The sequence below is a fragment of the Odontesthes bonariensis genome, chromosome 1 (assembly GCF_027942865.1).
Source record: "Odontesthes bonariensis isolate fOdoBon6 chromosome 1, fOdoBon6.hap1, whole genome shotgun sequence".
Lineage (NCBI taxonomy): Eukaryota > Metazoa > Chordata > Actinopteri > Atheriniformes > Atherinopsidae > Odontesthes > Odontesthes bonariensis.
In genome coordinates this window covers 5620722-5627848 of record NC_134506.1, presented here as the reverse complement: position 1 = coordinate 5627848, position 7127 = coordinate 5620722, and the positions used below count along the sequence as shown (strand labels likewise).

The 7127-nt window shown below is 48.7% G+C and overlaps 1 pseudogene; it reads left to right on the top strand.

Annotated features, from left to right (window-relative positions):
* The first annotated feature begins 2831 nt into the window (after positions 1-2831).
* Positions 2832-5567, top strand: LOC142383133 (uncharacterized; annotated as a pseudogene).
* The last annotated feature ends 1560 nt before the right edge of the window (positions 5568-7127 follow it).

The following is a 7127-nucleotide window of genomic DNA, read 5'->3' as shown; positions in this document are numbered from 1 at the left end:
TTGATTTCCTGCTCAACTAGTTTGAGCAGAGTCAGCAAACAAACAGAATAATTAAGCTTGTTTTATAAGCACACAATAATAATTATCGTTACACTTCCAACCAATAACGGTCAGAGTTGCCGCTGTGTCCTCCCCTGCTTCTCGTTCCTCCCGCCTGCTCGCGGTGACGGCCGCCCTCTATTGCTTGCTAGCCTCGGCAGCTTGGCCGCTTTGTAGGTTTGGGTGCGGGTGCATGGCGCTGAGCTTGCTCGCTAGGCTGCATCATCTGTCCCGTGATTTGTTACCGTGGTGGTTGTCTTGTCTGTTTGGTCAACGTCTGCCCTTCTCTGTGTGCGCTGGCTGTATGTGCTTATAGTGAGCTTGTAACCCGCCAGTTAATGGTGCATTCCCTCTGCTGAACCTGGTGTGCTGGGTATTTTGCTTTTGTGTGTTCTTTTGTTTGCCGTCCTCATTTTCTTTGCTGTGATTTATTTCGCTTTCTCATTATTGGTTTGCAGTGGTTTTTTTTTGTTTACCTCAGCATCATTGGTCCTGTCTGTCGGAATAGCTCCACTAGGGTGGAGTGTCCAACCTGTAGCCTAAGCCAGTGTCTGGTGTGTGTGTGTGTGTGTGTGTGTGTGTGTGTGAGTGATTTTAATGCCGGTATTTTACATGTTCATCCTTAAAGAAAAATAAAGAATTGTAAATGTTGTAATTCATCCCCTACAATCTGTGTATATTTAAAGGAATATTGAGTTGCACAAATTGATTGCTTAAAGTAGTGTCTACCTCTCGGCACTGTTACACAAGCAATGACAGAGCAAAGAGGGCAAGTTCTTTGAAAGCCTGGTCTCCACTGCTGTCCTTGTAATTGAGCACTTCAGGCCAAAATGCCTCTTCCTGGGTGTCCTCTTTGTTTGTCCATGGGTGGAATGTAACAGCCTGATACTGTGTGTCAAGAGCTGCAAGATCGCCAGAGTATAGTTTCAGAAGTGACACTGACTTGAGTTGTTGCTTGGTTGGTGACAGACTGGCACTTGGACTGAACACAGTCATAGATTCCCATATCTAGATGTTAACTGGAAGTCTCTGTTGCACTTCTCTGCATGCTTCCACCAAGAAGTCACGACACCTGCTCTTCATATTCCTCTCAGCAGTACTCTCAATTTTTGCCTCCTCAAGTGCAACTGTGAAGGTGAGCCCATAACAAATGGCATCCACAGGTAACAAAACAGTTTGGTCTGTTAAACCGATTGCAAGGAGTTGTTCGTCTGATGTAGGGATTTTTTCAGGCCTCACCACACCACCCCTGTCCTGCTGAAACAGCTTGTTGATCCTGTTGAATTCTTGCAGAAATGGCATTAGAAACTGAAGATACAGCTTGTTCATGGGATCACTGCACATCTTGTGCAGGATTTCAGCATCATAACATCTTTTCTGATCTTTGCTTAGCTGAAAGTGAAGCTTTAGTTCATCCCACTGCTGGAGTATGTGTGAACTGCAGTCATGGATGGAAAGCCATCGTGTACTTGACATCTGTATAAGCATCAAAGGGACTTCACCGGGATTGATAAGGCTGTAGATCTTTGTATACTCCTGGCAGCAAAAGGGCAGTCTGTGAGAACCAGTTGTTAGAATGAGAAACCAAATATTCAAGGGTGCGAGGGAGTGTCTCAACTGCCTTGCTTCTGTATTGAGTGGCACACACACTTGAACAACTGAAGATTTGGGTTTTTCTGCAGCAGGTTTGTATAGACAGAATTTCTCTTACCCACCATAACACTGCAGCCATCTGTACCTAATCCGATGCATTTTTTTAAAATCCAGTCCAATGCTCCGTAAAAAAACTGGTCAGAGTGGAAGCAATTGCCTCTGCTGTTTCACTATTTAAATTAACCAGCCCCAAAAAGGTTGACATGATTTTGTTCAGTTCAACACTGAAGTAGTGAATTACCACACCCAGCTGCTTGACAGATGTGATATCTGTTTTTTTCATCTGTTACGAGAGAATACTGGGCATCTCTGATATCACTCATGAGGTCTTTGAACATGCATTGATGCAACATATGCATGCAATTGCATGATTTATTAATGCAGTGCATTTGGTCCGGTGTATTTTGATGTCTTTGTCAGTCGAGGTAGATCCAATTAGTTCACCTAGATGACCCACAGCATTGATTGATGTGTGGCAGGCTATGTAAGTTGCTATTTTTAATGTTTGCTTGTCTTGTGTCATTTGGTTTTGAGGATGTGAAACCAATCTCTTTAAGCCTCATGGACGAGGAGGGAGCAGAGTTTTTTGTGCTTTTCGGTGCTCGCATGCTGTATTAAATCAGCATGGTGAGCATGTATCTCACATTTACAGTGTTGACAAAAGGCCTTTGTGTTATCTCCAACCTGAGGTCGTATCCAGTCATTCAATCCACTCACTTTCTCCCACTCTTTTCTATATTTATTTTCATATTTTTCCGCTCATCGTCACTCACTCTGTCTCTGTCTGACTCCCTCTGTCATTGATCTGCATGAGAGTGTGGGTGTGTGGGCGGTTACAAGGAAAAGGACAAACTATCGCGTTGTTGTCGCGTTCGTGTGTCTCGTTGTTGTGGAGACTGGAGAGCTGGGAGAGAGGCATCAAAGCAAGCCCAAATACACTTTGGAAAATAAGCCCTAAAACCCCAACCCGCGACAGACAAGATTTACAAGCGACTTTACAGAAAAACAAGCCCAAAGTTGCTTATAATAAACGGGCTTGGCAACTATGATACCTGCCTATCATCCTCTATTCTAATGCCACACACCAACACAAAGCCAGGGACGCTGCATATAGGTCTGGTGACAGCCTGGCACTCAAGATGGCTAGGAGAGAGCTGACTGCAGGAGTGAAAAATGCCATGGCCGCATTCGCCCAGAGGATCCAGGAAAACTTTTCGTCCAACGACCCACGGAGTATGTACTCTTTCTCTCACACTCCCAGAGCTGCGAGGCGGGGCGGTGGTACTGGCCTGCTAATTTCCAGGGACTGGAAATACTCTCTTTATTCCCTCTTGCAATTCTCTCCCTCCTTTGAATATCATGCTATCACTGTCTCTCACCCGGTCAAGCTCACCATTTCTGGAGGAGCTAGACACTCTTGTCTCTCACTTCCCTGATGATGGCTCTGGCCTCATCCTTCTCATTGACTTCAATATCCAGACAGAGAAGCTTCACCCTCTTGTTTCTTTTCTCTTCTCCTTTGACCTAGCTCTCTCCCCATCTCCTCCGACCCACAAGGCTGGCAACATACTGGACGTTATCTTCACCAGGCACTGTTCTAGCACCAACCTCTCTCTCACTCCTCTTCATCTCTCTGACCACTACTTCATGTCCTACACCCTCTCCTTTCCTCCCTCTCAACCTCCCCCCACCCACATGGTATCATCTCGTTGCAATCTACGCTCTCTCTCCCACTGACTTCTCCTCTTCTGTTCTCTCTGCTCTCCCTGCCCCTGAATTTTTTTCCCTTCTATCCCCTGACACTGCTACTGATCTTCTTCTCTCCACCCTGTCCTCCTCTCTGGACAATCTCTGTCTCCTCACCGCCAGGCCTGCACGCTCAACTCCTCCTGCCCCTTGGCTGTGAGGCGGAGCTTTGGGGTGGCTGAGCGCAAATGGAGGAAAAGTAAACTCCCTGAGGACCTTCTTGCCTTCCAGTCTTTGCTTTCCACTTTCTCCTCTCTCTCTGCTGCTAAAACTGCCTTCTTCTGTAATAAATTCATACTTCTGCTTCCAACCCCAAAAAACTCTTTCAAACTTTCTCGTCCCTCCTCCAACCCCCACCCCCTCTTCCCTCCTCCTCCCTCCTCCCTGACGATTTTGCCGACTTCTTTGACAAGAAGGTTAACGATATCCGATCTTCCTTCCCTCACCCCCCAGCTGTCCACACCACCCACACTTGTCGCTCTCCCACCCCTCCCTCTCTACCACCTTCTCCCCTCACCTCCCTCTCTGCCCCACTTCTCTACCCTCTCTGCAAATGAGGTCCTTCACCTTGTAACATCTAGCCGCCCCACCACATGTTCCCTTGACCCGGTCTCTTCCCCTCTCCTTCATTCTGCTGCACCTAATTTGTTCCTTACCTGACCCACCTCATTAACACGTCTTTGACATCAGGCTCTTTTCCTTCTGCTTTCAAGACTGCCAGAGTCACTCCTCTTCTAAAGAAACCAGCTCTTGACCCTTCAGAGATCAAGAACTACAGACCGGTATCCCTTCTACCGTTCCTGTCCAAAACTCTCAAATGTGCTGTCTTTAAACAGCTGTCCTCTTACCTCCACCAGAACAACCTCTTGGATCCCCACCAGTCCGGGTTCAAGGTGGGCCACTCAACTGAGACAGCCCTCCTAGCAGTAACTGAGTCACTCCAAACTGCTCAAACTAACTCTCTCTCCTCTGTCTTGATTCTCCTGGACCTGTCTGCAGCATTTGACACAGTGAACCACCACATCCTTCTCTCTACCCTGGAGGGAATGGGTGTCTCTGGCTCTGCACTCTCCATGTTCTCATCAAACCTGACAGACCGCTCCTACCAGGTAACACTGAGAGGGTCTGTGTCGAAGCCACGTAGGCTCATCACTGGGGTTCCGCAAGGTTCGGTCTTGGGTCCTCTTCTTTTCTCCCTCTACACATCATCTCTTCGTTCTATCATCCACTCTCATAACTTTTCCTACCACAGCTATGCAGATGACACCCAGCTGATTCTGTCTTTTCCCCCTTCTGACACCCAAGTGGAGGCACGCATTGCTGCGTGCCTGGCAGACATCTCGGGGTGGATGTCGATGCACCACCTTAAGCTCAACCTGGACAAGACTGAGCTGGTGTTTCTCCGGGGGAAGGGCTGCCCGTTCGGAGACCTGGCCATCACCATGGATGACTCCATGGTGACGTCAACTCGGACTGCGAGGAATCTGGGTCTGACCCTGGATGACCAACTGTCGTTCTCGGCAAACATCGCATCAGTGACCCGTTCCTGCCGATATAGGAACGATGTAGAGGAGGACCTCTACAACATCCGGAGGATTTGCCACTTGCTCACCGACAAGGCAGCGCAGGTGCTCATCCAGGCTCTTGTCATCTCCCGCCTGGACTACTGCAACTCACTCCTTGCTGGCGCCCCGGCTTCTGCCATCAGACCTCTGGAGCTTGTTCAGAAAGCTGCTGCTCGTCTGGTGTTCAACCTCCCCAAGTTCTCCCACACGACTCCCCTTTTCCGCTCTCTACACTGGCTCCCTGTAGCTGCTCGCATCCAGTTTAAGACTCTGGTGCTAGCCTTCAGGGCAGTGGAAGGAACAGCTCCTTCATACCTCCAGGCTATGGTCAAGCCCTACACCCCCGCCCGACCACTTCGCTCTGCAGCCTCCAGGCGGCTGGCTGCCCCGTCACTCAGCGGTCCCTGCGCACGATCAACACGGTCACGGCTTTTCTCTGTTCTGGCACCCCGATGGTGGAACAATCTCCCAACTGATGTCAGGACAGCTGAGTCGCTGCCCATCTTTCGCCACAGGCTGAAAACCCATCTCTTCAGGAAACACTACCCAGATCCGCCCTCTTAAGACATCACCTGTTTTGTCCTAGTTCCTTACGCACTTATTTGTTTCCTAAATTGTCTTTGTTTTCTAAATTGTCTTCCCATTTGTCTAGGTACCTAACTTACCGCACTTACTCTAGCACTAGCTATGCTCTTAGCTGTTTGGTTTTGGAAGAAAATGCACTTAGGATTTCTTGTGACCTGAAGTTCTTTTGCCTACCGATGTCGAACACCCTTATTGTAAGTCGCTTTGGATAAAAGCGTCTGCAAAATGACCGTAATGTAATGTAATGTAATATGTGGAGGGGCATAAAGTGCATTACAGACTACAACACCAAAGATGCCCAAATGACCCCTCTCTACCCAACGCACTCAACAACTTCTACACTTTGAGGACCCAAACACCTTTCTCAGCACCAGACTCACCCCTTCACCAGAAGAGGAGCCCCTCAGTGTAACACCAGCAGAATTGAGGAGGACCCTCCAGAGGATTAACCCCTGCAAAGATGCTGGTCCCGACAACATCCCTGGGCGGTTGCTGAGGGGCTGTGTACACCAGCTTACCAAGGTGCTGACAGACATCTTCAACATCTCTCTCGAACAGGCAGTGGTCCCCACCTGCCTAAAGACTGCCATGATCATCCCCATCCCCAAAACGGCCAAAATGACAAGCCTGAATGACTATTGGCCGGTAGCCCTCATCCTAATAGTGCTTCGAAGTGCTTCAAAAAGTGCTTCAAAAGACTGGTCATGGCTCACATCAAGGACTGCATCAACGTCACTGTGGACCCGCACCAATATCCCCGGGCGCTGTGAATGGCTAACCACCAGTCCAGGTTGGCATCTGTCTCTGAGTGTGTGACCCTGTGCATGTGCATGTGTGTGTGTCAACACGTGCCAACCTGGATGGGTTAAAAGCGGAGGACAAATTTCATGTGTATGCATGTATGCAAGACCAATAAATCTGATCTTAATCTTATCATGCATACAGGAAGAACAGATCCTCAGAGGATGCCATATCTTTTGTGGTCCACACAGCCCTCACCCACTTAGAGAACAAGGCCTCTTGTGTTCGCCTGCTCTTTGTGACCTCACATCAGCATTCATACAATCATACCACAGACCCTGATTCAAAAACTCAATACACTAAGCTCCACCCTTTGCAACTGGGTCCTGGACTTTCTAACAGACAGGTCGCAGTCTGTAAGAATCCATGATGACTCCTCTTCAGCACCAGCTGTGTGTTGAGCCCCCTCCTGTTCACCCTGCTCACACAGGACTGCTTGGCGAAACATCCGAGCTGTCTTATTGTGAAGTTTGCGAATGACACAGCTGTGGTTGGACGCATCATGAACAACGATGAGTTCGACTACAGGCAGGAGGTGGAACACCTGGAGGGTTGGTGCAGAGAGAACAACCTCTGCATCAATGTGAAGAAGACCAAGGAGATGATCGTGGACTTCAAAAGGGGCAGACACCTCCCCCCTACCCCGCACATTGGAGAGACAGCGGTGGAAGTGGTCTCTAGCTATAGGTACCTGGGTGTACACATCACTGACGACCTCACCTGGAGCAAAAACACTTC